The sequence below is a fragment of the Parus major genome, chromosome 3, assembly GCF_001522545.3.
Source record: "Parus major isolate Abel chromosome 3, Parus_major1.1, whole genome shotgun sequence".
Classification (NCBI taxonomy): domain Eukaryota; kingdom Metazoa; phylum Chordata; class Aves; order Passeriformes; family Paridae; genus Parus; species Parus major.
Window position 1 is genome coordinate 16596952 of NC_031770.1, and position 18695 is coordinate 16615646.

The 18695-nt window shown below is 41.3% G+C and overlaps 1 protein-coding gene across 2 annotated transcripts in view; it reads left to right on the forward strand.

Annotated features, from left to right (window-relative positions):
- ENAH (ENAH actin regulator) overlaps window positions 1-18695 on the forward strand; it is a 123919-nt gene that overhangs the window by 2633 nt on the left and 102591 nt on the right. Inside the window, exons 2-3 of one of the 2 annotated variants that reach the window (XM_033513272.1) lie at window positions 7865-7972; window positions 9420-9482. The gene's annotated coding sequence lies outside the window, so the exon portion shown is untranslated. The remainder of the gene's footprint in view (window positions 1-7864; window positions 7973-9419; window positions 9483-18695) is intronic. The other variant, XM_033513273.1, reaches the window with a different exon arrangement.

The window sequence follows — 18695 nt, forward strand, 5'->3', positions numbered from 1 at the left end:
CCAATAATAATTTAGTAGTTAGTAAGAATTCTGCTAAAACATACACACTTATCTTGCTTTCTTTTCTTGAGTTCCTGCTTTCTGCCATGCAAGAAATCATTCCAACGGTCTTAACGGCCCATTCCATCACTTGCAAGTGAAATCTGGGATGCTGTAAAACCTCATTTACCCTTTCCTCAGTCTGTCTTTGTATATCCTTGCTGTATTCCCTAGACCACCTTAGATAAGGTCTTTTTTTTGCTTGGATTTAAGGCCGTAAAAAGCTATGAAGCAATAATGTAAGTACTTGTGTGATGAAGACTTTTCATGTGGTTTTTCCTCAGGCCCTTTCCCCTCATCAACCTGTATGTACATGATTAATGATCTCTCTTTGATCAAGCTCCTACATGCATTACCACTGCAAGTTCTGCTTCGTAAAGTTGTGTTCAGGCATCTGGATTGCACGTGGTGATTTCTTCAGGTGTTTTATCTAGTGTCTTCCTTTGAATTAATGACAAACTGAAATAAAATAGTAGAGAAAACTTTGCATTAGATCTTAAAATATCATCCACAGAGATCTTACAACTCTACAAAGTTCATGGAAGTTGCAGCTTCTTAGCATCACTCAGGGTCAGACATTTGGTTTCCTGTTCTTCACATTAATGCTTTTATTCTACCTAAAGCAGGTGCTCTTTTTTTTTTTTTTTCTTCTTTTTTGTTTTTGGGGGTTTTTTGTTTGTTTTTTGAAACTATTTTCCTTCTCTGGATAAAGAATTCAGATAAGAGTATTAAATTCATTAAAATAGTTATCTGTCACCATGACATACTACCGGTGGGTAACACAGGATGGTCTTTGCAGCTAAAAGAAGCTTTGTATAGAGCACTGTTCTTTATCATGCTAACTTCTGGATTAGATGGGAAACAATGGGACAAGCTGATCTCAGTTATGCTACTCTAAATCTACAGTCATTCCACTTATTTCATTGGATTTTTTTTTTATTTTTTTTTTAATCTGTAACAGTATAATTAAGCTCAGACTTTGGTGCTGCGATGATAATCCTGTTCTTGGACCGGGAGCAACATAAAGTCAGCACAGTAATTCAGGTCTGAGAGAGTGCTAATGAGGAGTTAGTTACGAGGCAATTATTACTGCCAAGAATGCTTAATGCTTAAAGGAGATACAGTTGCTTCTTTCAAAATACCTTCAACCCAGCCCTTAGCAAAGTTAAGGAGAATCCCAGGCATTGTGATTATACATTCCATTCTTGTTTGTATGGTCTAAACCAGCCTGGGATTTGTACTGATGCAGACTTTAATCACACGGGGCTATTTTTTCCTTTGAAAGGGCATTTATGTGCATAGGGATGCAGATAAATCTTGAATACACTGAGATCCGAGGTCTTGACATCTCACTGTCTTCTGAGTCTCCGTGCCCATGAGAACCGAGCCTGCAGTGAGAAGCAGTTTGTGCTCCTGGACGGGTTATAACACGCCAGACTGAGCCACAGGTTTCACTCCACAGCTCCTGAAGGAGCACAAAGCACGTGGCTCCTTTCTAGAGGTTTTATGTATTACACAGCTTGGCTGAAGATTTTGCCAGGTTGAGCCATACACAGTTAATTACATCGATGCCGGTTTTCTATTCTTTTGGACACAAGCATCTTAGAGAGTGATTCAGGCTATATTGTCCTAACAAGATAATTAAATATTGGTGACACTTTCTTGTTAAAAGACAGTTCATGGCAGTTAAGGCTGTATTGTGGGCAGCAGGATTCCAGGGCCCTGTCCTGGTGCCTGTCACAGCTGAGTCACAGCTTCAGGGAGAGTGAAACACGGATGCCTGTTACTATCTTCATTCCTTTTCCTCAGTGCCTCTGCTCCTGTGAAAGGAGCACACTCCAAACATGGCTCTGATCAGGTCACACCGTGATCTACACTTGCCAGATATTTCAGCTATGACCTTGCCCAAGGCAGCATTGTTTCCTAGTTTGCTTTAACCATCAGAAGAGACAATGTCCTTTAATATGGTCTAATCTTGCTTTTTTAGGGAGTGTATGCATGTAAATAGTAATAGCCATCACTCTGGCAAGAGAGTCATCCCTGCCTATGGCCGTGTTCTGTCCTGAACAGAAACTGCCCTTTAATTTTTGGATGCTGTTCTGACAGTGTTCTTGTTAAGCTGCTCGGTTTTGATAGCTGGAAAGATTCATCCCTTCCTGTTAAGTGGTCACTTCAGTTCCTTCAGCGTAACAAGGTATTCAAATGAATGTGCTGTCATGCAGGAGACATATGTTAGAGAGCAGCCTCTGCTGTCACCACGCTGGCTGTTGAGATCTGAGAATGAAATAGCAGTCCTCGTGATGGCCTTCAGGGAAAAGAGGAGCACATCTGGTAGCCAGCTCATGAACCAGCATTTGAAGCACTCTGGAAGCAGACAGACACTCTCGGCATTAACTGCTCATAGATTTTGTATCACCATTACGTGAAGTTTCTGTGCCTGCTTAAGATGGGCTTAGATCATCTGTTGGCACATGCTGCAAGCACATTGATTTCTTACATTAATCTTTAAGCAGCAAAGGTTTTTATTTGATAGGCATGACTTAGGGCTGGTTTACCTGTGCTGTTCATGCTGCCGTGGCTGATGTAATTGAGGAGTACAAAGCGCCAGAAGAGGCAAGAGAGATTAGATGCTTACAGTGATACCTTCCCAAGTCCTCTGGAGGTGTGTGACTGCAGCTGGGGTAGAAGAGCCTTCCGAATTTTTAAGTTAACTTGACTTCTAATTCTGAACTACATGTCTGAGCTTGGATCAGATGGAAATTGCCTCCTCTTCAGTTCAGCCTATAGAAAGAGACACAGAGCAGCTGTAAAGCTAAGGCCTGAACTTTCCTGGCAGGTGAACCCTGCCGACTTTCTGCTCAAGTGAGAGTAACTTCCCCTTCCCTCTGTGCTGCTGTGAGAGCAGCAACTGCAGCTGGTGGGAAATAGTAGCTTTCACTGTTTGCAAAGAAAATTCATGCCTGTCCCTGAGTCTGCACAGCCTCACTTGAGTAGACTCTTGATTTAGCTGTGGCAGTACAAGAGCTGGTAGTCCCAGCTACTTGTCATTGCCTTTTCCCAGGAATTAATGCCCTCTCAGGATGTGTTTGCAGAAATGCATGTATACGTACCCCTCAACCCACTTCAATCAAACTGGGCTAGCAAAAACCTCCTACTTAATCCATTTAAGTCTGGCCCAGGTTGACCGAAGTAGCTGAGGGGGTGTCCACAGGAGCCTACTCTGCAGGCAGATCTCAAGAGGTGGTAATTTCCACAAGAAGTAGGACGGGCTGAGCAGGGGGATGGATCTGAATCAGCAGCTTCTCCCATTCCCTGGGCTGCAGGCAGAGGAGGACTCCAGCACATGGGCCCACTCGACAGGCACAGCACCCCTGGCTGGCACAGCTTGGGAAGCTGCAGCAGAGCAGCTGTTTCCCCATATACCCCTTCCCAGACTTAGAGCAGGAGAAGAACTTTGTGCTGAGCAGCTGTGGCCAAGAATGCCAGCAGAATAAAGACCCTGCAAGCTCCTCAAGCTCCCTTGTTCAAGTTTTGTCCTTGGTCAAGCCTGGTGAGGGTAGAGGTCCAAATTATGGTCAAATTAGCATCAAAATGGATGCTTGACATTTGTGTTGTGAATTCCTGGAACAACTGCAAGCACACACATTCCTTGGATGTCTGCAGTATGGCAGCTTCCTCTAAGAGGTGTCTGATCCAGAGCTTGTGTAGTACTGGGCTCACAGACCCACATAAAGTAGACACTAGAGCTGGGATCAGTGCTGGGAAGGGCTTCCTTACTTCCAATACAGTGCTGCTGTTAAGACCCTTGTCATGGAGGTTGCAAGGATTTACCCGGCCCTTTAGTTGTCTTGGGTCTGCAGTGGAATTTTAACCTCAAATCTCTAAGGTTAGTGTTTTCATAAGATTTGGATTAGATTAAAAATATGAAAGGAGATCTAGGTGGTGTTTAGGAGTGGGGCCAGGAAGAATATCTGCATAAATTCCATGCCAGGCCTGTAACTTTTTGTTGACGAGATAGCTCCTAACAAGATTTGCAGTGTGCCCTAACCATTGCATTTGTGCTGAGGTGTTTTTCTCTCTCCATTAGCATTGTACTGATCTCATTTTTTTAATGAGTAGTAAGTCAGTCAAAGGTTGAAGTGATCTACCTCCTTCAGGAATTACTGACAAAGTTCCTTTTTCTTTTAGATGAGGCAGAAGTGTAGAGGTCGAACAGAAACCAGAAAAACTTATGCAAGGGATGTGAATGAGGAGGAAATACTCACTGCTCTCATTGTTTTAGGGCCTGGAGAAAGATGACAAGCCTTCAGGCGATTCCCAGCCTGCTACTGATCCTCCTGCTTTGTCTCCCTGCCTCTTACCCACTCCTGGCTGGGAGGGACAGGAGCTGGGAATGGTAGCAGCATGCTTTCTGATGAATCTCTGGCCAGATCTCTCTGTATAAAAGATTCAGCCAATCTGTCTCCCCTTTATGCAGCACAAAGAGGTGAGGGTGGGCAGTGCAGTTGTTCATACATATTTAAAATATTTTCTTTTTTTTTCCTTAGGGTTGTTTTCACTTTTAGTTTAAAACAGGGTAAAACTGGCTGCCCTAAAGCTAGCTCTTCTTCTATAGAGTTTAGTTTATTCTTGTTGATTTAAAAACAAGAATCATGAGAAAGATTTGCCAGTGTAGCATTTGCTATGCAACATTTACATGCAGCTGCTTTGAACTAAATTCCCAGCAGAAGTGAAAGGATTTTGAGGCTTCCAGATCTTAGCAGACTACTGTTTTTTTTGCAGACAGAAATCTGTATCATATGTACTTCTCCAGAGAGCCTTCCCAGCCAGCTAGGACTGTACTATCCTTCTGCTACCCCACTGAGACATATTACCAGCTTTTGGGAGGGGATTATTCTGGACCTAGAAAGTTAATCAATTTTGCTTGAAAATGCCTGCCACTGAAGTGACTGATTACTTTTTGGAGGGAAGGAAAAGTCTTGTCTCTATAGTTGAAAACAGCAAAAGCCTGCAAATTTGTATATATTTTTGTGCTTATTTCTCTTCTGTGGGGCAACACTCTTCTCCATACATGGGGAAAATTTTTCAACTGTTCTATTTCAGTTCTGAAATTGTAGGTTGAATGATAAATTTAATCTTACATAACAAGAATATGATCAGGAGTATTTGAAGGCCATTTGCAAATCAAATGCTGGTGATTTCAGGTAGGATAGTCTATCCCTACTCGCCTCCAGCCTGGCCAGTTTCACAGAAGCAGAGAATCCATTGACTCCAATAGTTTTTTTTGGGCAATGAAACCATGATCTAATCCAGGGCCAGAGCAGTAAACAAGTGGTTTGGTGTTTGGACATGTAAGGTAACTACCTCAATTAAGGAATGCAGGTTGCCTTAAGGTGAGGTGAAGATGTCTCCTGGGTCCACTCAGGGACATCCTCGGTGGCAATGAGAACTTCAGCGAGCGGATGGTTTTCTCCCTAGGAGCAGGATAAGTTTGAGGCCCCATAAATCTTATTAGGTATTCTGTTCATTCTTCAGAGAAGTATCATGAGGGTTAATTATTTCTCTGCTCTGACTCAGACAGTGATTTTGTGCCAGAGGATTCTGGCAGTAACTATAATCCTAGTGATACCCTCAGTGAGGAAACCATTGTTAGTGATGTTGATGGGGAAGTGCTAATGGAAGCTGAACCAGAGCCCGATATAGAAACTGAGAGACCTAAGGCAAACAAAGGAAAGAGGTTGGAAACCTGGCTGTTTTCAGCCTTCCACAGCAAATCTGATGAAAAATAACTCTTTGTCTTCTTTCTCCTTGCACCTCCCCATCCAAACTCAGACTGCAGAATGTCTCTCATGGGGCTGAGCTGTGCTAGAGGGAGGGAGGGAGGAGCTGTGCTGCTCCAGTCCTGGTGTGCACTGGCATTCCCTAGGGAAGATGTGCAGCAAGGAGCAGGTTTCAAACAGAGTGTCTCCTCTGTAAAACCAGGTTGCCAGATGGGGGCTGAGGGCCTCGCTCTGCCCAGGCTCCAGCAAGGCATTGCTCCAGAGCCAGTTGGCACTGTGAATTATAAATACATTGGCCATGTTACTCTATTTAGGACCGGTGCTCTGGAGTTAGATGAATTCATGAATAAAACATATTTTCCACACTGCTTTTCTCTCTCTCAGTATTTTGTAAACTCATGATAAAGACTGGGGATGTTTACCTGCTTGTAACTTTGCTGAGGAGGGCAGAAAGGCTCCCTGCACCAGCACACAGACCTAAGCATAATTTAGTCCTTTAAGATTTTTCCTTGTCCCAAAGAGATTATTTTCCTCTCCTGGTCTCATGTGGTTTCCAAGGCCCAGTTTAAACACATACAATGACATAGGATGGATAGCTATTTTCCATACATGGCCTTGTATGGTTGTTCAGCAGGAAGCATTCATTGCTTTAAGACAGTACTGAAAGGGGTTCTGTTCTGCTCTCCAAAAGAGAAGCAGGCAGGATTATCTTGGGTCACATCTTTCTTCTGTTAGTCAAATGGTGAAACCAGACATCTGAGTTGTTTCAGTCTGTGACCTTACCCTGTGCTTCCTGACAGATCTCACAGCTTTCAGTTGTCCCTAGTTTATATGCAGGATTCTTCAGTCCCCCTGGCAATCTGCATTCTTTCTCAAGCTTTTTCCTGGTATTTTGGGCCCTTGGGAGATCACAGCCTTGCCTTGGTTTGCTTAGCTAGCCACTCCCAATAATTCACTGCCTTAGTCTGGATCCCTCTGCTGAACAGTCTTAAAGGTATTCTTGGTCTTCTCTGATGTTTCTTGATGCTATTCAACCTGTACAGTGTTCTTTCAACTTGCATCCTTCCTGGATGCCTCCAGAAGCAGCACAGCAGGCTCCAACATTTCCTGACACTGCAGCCCCTTATAGCAACCAGCAGCTTACACATTTGTCATTCAGCTCACAATCTGCTTCACTGTTTCTGGCACCTTACGGTTGCTCTCTCATTCCCTAACATACTATAGCCTTCTTCAAGCTCAGCAGCTGCTCCAAGAAGGTTCCTAAGGCTGGGGAGCTTTTTTCTGAAAGCATTTTCCAGATTCTCCCTTATGCTCTCTAGCAATGAGTTGTTTGGGTTTTGTTTTGTTTTGTTTTGTTTTTGTGATATGATGTGTTTTTCTTTGCCATATTTCTAATTGTTCTTCATTTACCTTTTTGGGTCCCTGATGTGCAACATCATGTGTTATTCACCATAAAACAGGGACACTCTGACTTTCTTATTTCAAACATCCTTGTAGCTCTCCCCAGCAGCTGTAACACTTCTAGATGTGATTGCATTCCCTCAGGTTAGCTGACTGGTTTTTGTGTCCCCAGAAATTCTCAGCCTTCTCTGGGTTTCTTCATCATCCTGAGGCTTGCATCTCACACCAATGTGAGGTCTTCTCAGAGAACTCTGCCATGATGATGTGTCCTCTGATTTTCTGTATCACCCTGAGATGTTTCTTGACATACATATCTTATTCAGCTTCCCTTCTGTCCCACAGCACTACACAGGCTTTTCCTACATCCTCAGCAACTTTCATGGTACTCTGATGTCCCCTGGCTGTTATCTGGCTCTCTTTGATCTTTCCCAGTTGAATCGAAGCACTCTCTTAATATCCCTCAATATTTCCTCTATGATCTCCACAGACACCTCTGGCTTGCTAATGGTTATTTCCACATTCTTTTTTAAGTTTGACTCAAAACAGTTTTGCTCATCTACAAACATTTGCAATCATGCAGCCAAAAAGGACTCTCTGGTAGAGTTCGAGCATTCATTTTGTTTCTCTGACAACATTTTCTTTAGGAAAATACACAGCTGTCCTAACGAATTTTGGGAACAGGAGATTGTCACTGCATTTGCAGAAATGTACAGGAGCAGATTGAGGCTCTTTTACCAAAGGACTAAAATAAGGTGAGGATTATAGCATGATGAGCTTGCCCTGTGTGTAAAGACCCTGCAGCAAATAACATGGTCAGCACTCTTGAAAATTTGATCCATAGCTTCCATAAAGACAATTAGTGCCTTTGCTTCTCTTTGATAAAATCCATATCACTGTTCAATGCAAACCACCTGGTAATATTGGTAATGTACTTGCAATATTTGGGTTCTGTGGAAGATTAAACCGTTGCTGTTCTTCCATTAGACATTACTCATAATGACTGAAAAGAAAATCCTGAGTTGGACACGAGGAAGCAATTTATACTTGCCTGCTTGCAGGTCCCAAAACCTGCTTGATGTTTAAAGTTTGCAAACAGAAAAAGAAACAGATGCTGAAGTTTATGAAGCTGTGAATTTGCTTTATTCTTGTATCACCTCTTGAAAATAAACAAGCGTGAAATAATACAGATTACATTGCTCATTAGCTATTTATGTTGCACCATCATCAATCATCTAGTATAATGTAAGCCAACAGCATCCATTCTACATGGATGCCAGTATAGACTGAATATTTCTCCTTCATAAAAATTCATAAAAATGCTCAAGTATGTTTCTATAGTTTCACTCTTTCCTTGTCGCCAATGCTTTGATTACAGTAAGAATCCTAAAATAAGTTTGTTCTTGTTGTCTTGTGCAAATATGTCCTGCACCCAATCCTGGTTTCCACTTACAAAAATTACAGAAAAACCCATGTGATATAAATCACATAGTAGTGCCTTACAGTTTTATTTAGGTTCCTTAGTCAACCATGCTTTTAGTTATCCCCAGCACTAGATGCCATGTTTAACAGTGCAAGGGCTAAATGCTTATGTGCTTACTTTATTTCCTTTACTGCCCAAGTTCTAAAGCAGTCAACAGAACTTTAAATATGGATTTATGACTGCTCACTTACCCCTGAACTGCAGGGGAGGGAGGATAAAAATGTTACTGAGTACAGTGGGGTCAATTTCTTTTTGCATGAAAGGGCTGTTTAGCAGAGGGGGAGGAAAGTGAACCTGGTGCCAGCTATTTTTGCACTGGCCAAGTCCTGCCATCAAAACTGTACAAAGGTTGTGCCAACTTAACTCTGCAGCAGGGTCAAGTTAAACTTCCAGATGTACACTTCTACAGACCCCTGCTCCTTCCCTTCCCCTCTATTCACTTCTGGGACAAGTGCAGAAACCATCTCAGCTGGCTGGACATTGTCACATGAAGGCTGTGATGGTTGTGACTTCTCCGGGGAACCTAATTCACCGAATGATCCAAGTTCAGTCACGGCCTCACTGGGTATAAATGGTATTTTTTAACATGAAACCTGAGCTGGACCTGGCAGCTTTTAAAATTTGTAGATTTGGGGGGGAAAGAAAACAAAAATATATTGAATATAGTCTATATTATTTTGCATCTGATGGCTGTTTCTTTTATTGTTTTTCCTTGGTAGGAATTTCCATGGTGTGAAGGATTTCCCCGTGGGTGCAGACTGGGCATGAAAGGTCCTCTGGAGGTAATTTGGTCCTATCTCCATTCCAAGTGAGGCCATGTAGATGAGGTCGTTCTCTGATGTTCCTTCCCTGAGAGATTGCCCATGGTGAAAGTAAAACCTTCAAGTTTAGATTAGGAAAGCAGTTTTTAAGCTTCTTGTGAGCTCAGATTGACCTCTCCTGAATAATTTGTCTTCCCAAGATTTTTCTGAGTGCAGCAGTTCTGCCCAGACTAGGGAACAGCTTAAAATTCTGCTGATAGCAACAACTCAAATTCCTCCAAGGTGAGGGAGTGAGAATTGATCAGAGTTTACTTGTTTGATGTGTGAAGATCCTTTTCTTTGCCTTGGAAGAACTGCACAGCAGTGAGCAGTTACATGAGCTTGCATAAGTACTTGCAGCCAGTTCCCATGCCCATATCCTGAAGGAAATGAGCAGTGTCTAGTAAGTAGATCAATTATGATTCTTTATTTTGTTTTTTACTATAGATCTCTTTTCCTTGCAGAAATTTGCTTAACTTTATGGTTCATGCTTATAAGTTAAGAAGGAAAATATTTTTTCTCTCTTACATGTTTTAGACTCCTGGTGATTCTGTGTGAATCCTTCTCATTGGGAAGGATACCCTGAACTGTCTTTGGTCTAGCATAAGATAAATAGAAGAAAGAGACAACTGGTTAACAAGCTGCTGGTTAACAAGGCATTGCAACACAGGCATCGCAAAATTAAGTTTTCTATTGCTTTTCTTTGTAATTTTCCTGCTGGTTGATGTAGCAGCATTACCTCTAGCAGTACTTGTTCTCTCTTTAGCCTCTGTATTGATATTTCTCCCAATAAGTGAGGAATCTATTTTTACAAGCATCTTGTGACAACCGGCTCAAGTGACATAAGCCACTGAACAGCTATTGAACAAATCCAGGCTAGATTCAGAATAGGAAATTAGAGGGTGAAGTCTCCACATGCAAATAGCAGCAACAGATTCATCTGGACCAAATTTTTGTCCTTCAGCTTCTGCTTGGTGTGACAACTGCCCACTTAAAATAGCGTTGAAATGAAAAAGAAAGGAAGCTGTGTCAGTACTTTCAGTCCCACTGCGGAAGGTGTTGGTTCACCCCTAATGCATAATGCACAGCCTCTCCAAAATACACATCCCATCAGGTCCCAGGATCTGCAGTGCTATAAAGCAGCTTGAAAAAGAAAAGGAAGAATAACTTCTCCAAAGGCAGCTAAAGAGAGAAGTCTGAGAGAACCCTGGATATAATTACCTGAGCTGGAGTCCAGCCAAGAGAATGCTGAGCTAAGGAACAGTAAAGTCCTGACTCTGCACAAGGGATCCAGACAAATTTAAAAGAAACTGCAATAACAGAAGTGGGATTTAAGCATCTGGGAAGACGTTTGAGAGAGTGAATGAATACAAACTAAGGCCTCTAGGGAGTCTGATAGGAAAAAAAAGGAGCAAAATGAAATACAGTATATAATGGTAATATATGTGGCACTGTCTTACACTCAGGGCTACCTGATAAAACTCTTTCTTCTCCATGATCTAAGAGATCTAACTTCTCTGAGTTAATTTACCTCCCTATACAAGCCAGACTACATGAACATGGATGGAAATGAGACACTATTGTGTTCTTAAATAGTGATGAATAAGAACTGAGTCAGACCTGACAAATATGTTAAATTTTTAACCAAGTACCAGATTAATTAGCCACCATTAATAGAAAGTTTGTGCAGGAAGAAGGATTTCTCTCTGTTGTCTCCAGCTAAGGAGACCTAGTCTCTGCCCAGTAGTATTTTACCTTTAATACCAAATTTCTTAAAGGGTAGTTATTCTAACACTTGACCACTGTTTCTTGATAGGACTAGTATAATACAAACATTTAAATTTTCCTTCACTTTTTCCTCTTTTATAAACTTTCCTCTTCTACAAAGTCATCACAGCTCCACAATCAGCAAACCAGCATACCTGGCAGAAGAATGATAAGGGTCTGCTTTTAACTGCCTTTCTAAGATCCTATTCTTGGGGTGATTGTTTTTGTATTTGTTGGGAGCTTGAAGCATACCCAGGCAGCTACCATTGCTCACACAATGCCCAAAGCTCTTTGGTCCTTCCAAACTATTCTCATTCAGGCACTCCAAATGGTTTATAAGGTTTGTTAAAGAGATGTGGTTTTAAAAGGAAAGCAAATACAAAACTGGAGAGATGATGGATTTGAGCAGGGAAGGTGGTCCAGAAGGCAATGGTAAAAAAAGGAAAAAGAATAAAAATAAAAAAGGAAGGGCTGGAGGGAAGGTGGAACATGAGGAAATCCAAGTGGGGTAGTGTCTGGAATCTGAAACTGTGCATTCTTCCCACTGGCAGGTTTTTTCTTACTTTCCCTAAGCTATTCCTTTTTTCACATTTCTTTTTCCCCCTGGCTCATTTGTTTTATGCCAAGAGGCTTATTTGTCTTTCCTGGCTTATTTGTAGTGCATCTGGATTTAGGCACCCTGGTAAATCAGTTCCTCTGAAGACTGTGATCTAAAAATGAATGTTGAGTTGGATTTTGAGCTAATTTAAACTGATATACATCTGACAAAGTGAAGTTTAGCCATGTAAAATTCCACTGCTTGAGCAAATGCATAAACAATGAACATTATTCCACTTCAGTGTGTCAGAAAAAGATACTGTCTTCTCCTTCCAAAAAGATTATTTTACATTTGAGACACATACCTATAAATGTCTGTATTTTGCAGTTTTGAAAATCTAAGCATGGAAATGTATTATGTTAAATCATTCCACATGCTTCAAGAGATTGTCTTCTACTGAGCACATTATTTTTGAGAATAGCTAAACCTTTTATTAGTTTTATCTTCCTGAATGTATTGCCTTAATTGTGTGTCTTATTTGCTCTATAATATCATGTGTGCTTACCGTGCTTCAGCAGACAAACATAAGCTGGGGTCAGGCTCACACAACAGTCTGCAATTTTCAATACACTGCAGGATTTGGGATTTCATTAGTAATTTTTGGTTTTATTTTATTATTAAACACAGAATGAGAGCACCATGGAACTGATTCATCTTAGTCAATGTACTTATATGACTGGCTTGGAATTGAAAAAAATATATTTTAGTAACAACTTCGCTTCTGATCTTAGGGAAAGCACTGATGGGAATTAGTTAGCTGCTGTGACTTAGAGAAAAGGCACATAATTAGAATTCAAATTTTAATCTTCCTGCCTTTGAAAGCGAAACAAAATCAGTAACAATCTAAAATCATGTCCCTTGCTACTTTTTACTTCAGTCAGAGGAAGCCTGATTCCCACTAATGCCAAGAACATTACTCCATGTTGAGAGATGAGCTCTGGTGGATTTTGCTGCAACAGCTACAGAAGTGGCTGCCTTGGCTTCCCACCTGCTGCTTTGCTGGAGGTTATTGCCACCAGGCAACCTTGGGTGTAAAGAGAGTGTCACACCTCAGTTTCCTCATGGAAAGCCTGATTGTCTACTCACATTCGCCTTAGCTGAATTTTTGACTGGGTTTGCATTGATGTCTCTGCAGGGGTGGAAGAAAAGACTTCCTGCTGCCTCAAGTGGAAACCTCCTTCAGAAGGACAGGTTAGCTGAGGGTGGCAGCTCTTGACTGTTCCACAGCAGTGCTCATCTGGCAGAGTCAGCTCGTGGTGTATGACAGCTGTGTGTCAACAGCAATTAGACAAAAAAAAAATAAAAATTAGGGACTTCAGTGGCAAAATAAACAAAAATACACCCGTATGTATAAGAGGAAGGCAAAATGCATTAAGGTCCAAACAAGATACACATGGTAAGTAAAATGGCATCTTCCTTTTCCAGCAGATATTTTTGTTGTCATATGCATGAGGGCCAAGTGCCACCATGCCAGTGGTGCTCAGGCCTTTGGTTATCTCTAAAGATAAGAAAATTACTCTTGGAATGAATGTGGTCTCCACTGGATCTACTGCCTGCCATTAGAGAAAAGAGCTACCAGCAACTTTCAACATTTGGAGTGGCATCCAGGCATGCCAGCCCTAACTAACTGTTCTTGCCCTGTAGACCTACTGGAGACATGTTTGGACATCTAATTATCTAATTAATTATTCACCTAAGTCCTGACCATAAGCAAAACACATTTGTCCAGCAAACTGTGCAATCGCTCTGGGAACTGCTGAGCTCCTGCCTTTTTGTTGTGCTGTTGAAAATCAAATTATATAGCTTGAGCAACAGAACTGTAATTAGGGTCAGTAGAAAACTGTGGGTAGGATAATATTGTGGATTCTGCAATTTTTTGTCATGTTGCTCCATAATATGCCAGAAACCAGTAGTTTTATTGCTCGACAGTGCATTAACACTGTCCGTGACACATCCTCTGCTTCCTGCTGTGGAACTGGCCCTTCTGTGAGCCTGTTGCCAAGGCTGGCCTCAATTTACAATAATTCACAGCTCCTCCTGGAATTGATGGCAAAGCTCTTGTTAACTCCTCTAGGAGCTGGACAGGTCTAGGCATGGAAAATAGGGATGGATAAGGAAGATGGTGGAGCAGAGCTGAGGAGAAAAGAAAGCAGGCTATGTTGTTTCATTATAATCTCCTTAGTTATCACTGGCTGTCATACTGATACCACCAGGAGGCTTTTTCGTGGATTAAAATTGCGTTATAACTAAAAGTTAATCAGTTCTTGTTTTCCTGTTCTCCATCACACTCAGAAAATCTCTGCTCTAGGCTATTGCTGCTTCTGCCTCTGGGCTCTTAAAGTCCTCCTTTTTCTCCTTGGATTTTCTTTTCCTAACCCCTCATCTTTCCTGCACATCTTTATTCCAGCTGTTTCCAGATCTCTCCTCTTGGGGGTCTCCATTCTCTCCACTTGCACCATTCCAACCCCCAAAATAATCAGCTGTGGGCAGGCTAACAACTGACTGTGATGTGTCATTGCTGGCCCTTTCAGCCAGGAGAATACACCTCTTGAGATCATTCTTTCAGGATGTCAGCAAATTCAGGCAAACGTTACAAGACTGATATCATAATTGGAAGGCTGCCTAGGATCAGTTTTTATAGGGGGAAAAAAAATTAACTCTTGTGACTGTCGTGGTGGTCTGAAGACGTAATACAGGTTTAAATAATTATTAAGATAATTGATTAATTAATTAAGATCCAAGCTTCATTTCTTGTGACAGGAGAGAGAAATAAAAATTAAGAAGGAAAAAAAAGAGCTAATTGTGGAAAAGAAGCACAGAAACAGAAGAGGTGGAAAGAAAAAGACTGATGAAGAAATATAGAATGCTTTCAATTTTGTTGAAAAAGTGTGAAAAAAAAATAGAAATAAAAGCCCAAGAAGCAAAGAAAAAATAAGAAGAGGAAGAGTAGGAAGAACAGCGAGATAAGCTGGGGGTTGGTTGAATTCTATTTGAGCACTGTGGTGAAAAGTTCCAGCTATGGAATTATAGTCCAGATTCTTCAGATTGTGAAGAGACTGGATCTCTGACTTAGGGACTATCACTACTCAAACACTTCCCAAGAATTAAAGGCTGAAGTAACTGTGGAGCACCAGAGGACTTGGAGGAATCTCTGCACTAGGTGTAAGAAATAGACTGGATAAAAATGGAATTGCTCAGGGCAGATGAGAAATGGTTGAGCTCCGATTGTTGCATTCCTGTACTTCCTGCTTTCTGAAGGCAGTGACATTACAAGTTCCCTTCACACTACTTTATGTGTGTATATATATACACAAACACATGCATATCAAAGAATTTCTTAGCTTTTTAAGGAAAGAAAGTTGATTTCCTTTCACGTTACTATATTCGGTTCCATTTGTTTTATTGGAAGGAATTCCAGATCCACAGATTGAAGCAGAGGTTCACAGACAACTCTCACTGTGCAGCAGTGTATCATCCCTGTGCAGGATGCAAGGAGAAAAGGTGTCTATTATTTTTAGTAGATCTCAGTAGGAAAAATTGAAAAATGTGCAAGTCAGAAATTTTGGGTTCTATTCCAGATTCTGGGAGGAACCCATCTAGACACAGTGTCAGCTCTTAACACAACTCTGAAGTGTTCAACTCCTAGTTACTCTAGTTTTTCCTTCTTACACTCCTGATTTAGCACTTTTAGCCTTACATCTCCTTGTCTCCATCCTTGTTTCTCAGTCTCCTTTCAGGTTTTAGTCCCCACCATTGCCATATTCCAGCTGCCAGGAGCTCCTTCTTCTACTCCTCATCCTAGGCTCCCTTGCTTCCAAGCTCTGTGATATTTCAGGTACCCCAAATATCTTGTCACAGGGCTGCTTCCCTTGCATTTTCACCCTGCTCTCTGTCACAGCACACAGGTTTAATCCAAGCCTGCCCATTGTTTAATGAATGGCTGAAAAGAAATTGTCAGAGGTTTGGTCAAAATTAGAGGCTTGTGAAAGGAACAGCAAAAGTTGCCTCCTTGATATCAGCATTTGTGATCCGTCCCTCCTTCAGTGTAAGGATGTGAATGCTCTTAAGGCAAAAAAAAAGTATCCTTCATTTTTCCTTGGGTTAGTTGGGCTAGAATTATCCCAGAGTATTGAGATGAGATGAACATCTACAAAAGTGTAACTTTTAGCTGTCGTTAGTACTTGCTAAAGTTGGAATACTGTAATTCAGTAAGAAAACAGTGAATTAAATGGAGAGTGCAAAAACCTCAGCTACAGGAAGCCTTATCTTTATTATCCATAATGTCACAACCTCCTTTACAAAGTGGCTACATCTGCTTTGAAAATTGCAACCAAAGACCTCAGTTCACATTAAACACATTTACAGGCTCTCAGACTTCCTAGGATGGGGAAATTATCACCATGAAGGCAGAAATGGAGACATGGAGGCATCGCACGGTGTTTTCAGAGTGCCACAGGGGGCAGGAGGGAGAAACAGATCCCACATTACCTTCAATTCCTGTTGTAACCTAAGTATTGTAATTATCTCCCCATGGTGTCAGTGGATTCAAGGAATTCACAGTGACTGAGGCATAGTGAGTGCACTCCAGGTGTGCCAGAGAAGGCAGGAATCACTGAGATGGTCTTGTGCTGTATGCCAGAGAAACACAAGCACTTCTTTTCCCAAAGAAGTTCATTATCTAGGAAGCTGTTTGCTGTTTGTATCACTTATGCCAACAGTTAATTCACGACAGGGCCTAACCTACTCAAAAATCCTTATGACTTGCAGGATCATGGCTTGAGAAATGATGTTAAAGCATTAAAGATTTTTGCTGACTCCACCATGCCAGCTTATTTATTATATAGCACATGACCACGGCTGTCACTGATTTACATATGAAACATGAGAGGTTTTTCTCCTTAGATCCTGATGTCCCAAGGCTATGCATGAGTACTTAAACCATATGTAAAAGAGAGGAGCTCTGTTTTCCTAGTGTGAGAAGGAAATTGTTCTACTGTGAGACATACGTCATCCCTTTGCCTTTGTTCCCAAACATGGTAAAGAGCAATAAAGCTGTTTGTGGACTATAATGTGACGTTGAATAAGAACACGGAGTTCCCATTTTTTTATGCTTTATGTATATAACAATGTCAGTGTGGGCATCCAGAGAATGAATGGTTATGAAATACTGCACAGCAGCAATGTATAAAAGGTAAATGACACACAGCAAAGGAATCTCCCTTCAAATCACATAGCACATGAAACCATTTTGGTCTGTGACAACTACACCACTAGATTTTTTCCATGTTTATCCAAAGTAGCTTAGTAAGCATAACATGCATGCCATTCACTAAGTCTGTGCACCAAAATACAGAGTATGATGACCCCAAGCACTGTCTCCAGTGTTTGTAAGATTGCCAGAAAGGGGGACTGGCTGCCTGCTACCTCTGTTAAGTATCTATTTCAATTAATTTTTGTGAGAGAAGCGACAAAAATAGCTCTAACTCTACTACAGCTATTCAGCTGTTATTTCGGTGGAATTACACCTGTGTAAATTTCTTAGAGGTAGGAGTTGTGCACATGTTCTGTGAGCTAATGAGGCTTCAGTAATGGTTGTCAAGAATGGCACAAGACATATCTATTATTTTTGATTCAGAACGAACCCATTTATCTTTTCTCTTTGCTAAAAAGGGCAATTTCAGGGTTTTTCTGGTGACTGAAAGAAAAAAGTAATGCTAGATGCAGGCTTCCTTCTGTCCCATATGTCTTAAATGTACAAAGCTTTTTTTAGAGAATAGCTTTCTTTCAGGGCAAACCAGTTCTTACTAAAAATAATTCTTATGAGATCAGATAAAATGAGAGGAATGTTGTTGGCAGATCCTGATGCCTTATTTACTAAAAAGAAAAAAAAAAAAAGGGCTAAATCAGCCTAATTCAGGCCTGTAATACAAGGAGAGAGCTGAAGAACCTTCCCTGTTCTCCAGGACTGTGGTTGACAGCTCGAGAGCTATTTTGGTGGCTGTGGTCAGAGGATGCAAAGTCCTTGGACAGTCATCTCCACCAGTCTGCCTTAATCCTTGGGAATGCCCCATGGAGCCACAAATGGCCACATGCTGGGGCTTTTGGAAAGGCACAAAGACAAGCTCCATGCTCAGCTGGGGGCCTGCAAACACGAAGCACAACAGCATCTCTCAGATTGGTCACACCTTCTAGATATGCATCTGTTTAATGATAAACATTCAGGTCTAGCAGTGACAGAGCTCGAAATACAGCAAGGACTGGCTACCTGGTGATTCTCCCTCCAGCAGGTCTTGAGATCACACCCAGTATGAAAGTCAAACTTAGATGACTTTTTGGTGTTAATGTGCTCTTGGCTTTGAACTTCACAGTTCTGTCTCCTCTTCCTTCATACCAACATCGTCTCTCAAGCCTTTAGTACTGAGCAGTGCCAGACCCCTGCTAATTTCTGGTGTTGTGTATAATTTTTCATCTTTTTAGCCCATTTTTGAGGTAGACAGCAAGCCCCTGAGGCAGGGACTTGCGTCATCTATTAAAAAAAAAACTCAGTAATTATTTATGATTCGTTTGTTGCAGCATTTGTGTACATTATTTAATAACAGATATGGACTGCAAGTGTTGAGCAGACAAAAAGATTTATGTTGTCAGGCAGACAGAAAGTGATTTTAAAGACTTCACATGTTGTCAAATACCTAACATGTGTGGATAAGTGTGGATTACTGCACGTCTAAATTCAAATCAAGCCAAAGCAAACCAGTTGCCTTTTCATTGCGTAAATATTTGTTCGCACAAAGCATTGTGAATTGGTTATCTACAGTTACTTGAACTGCATC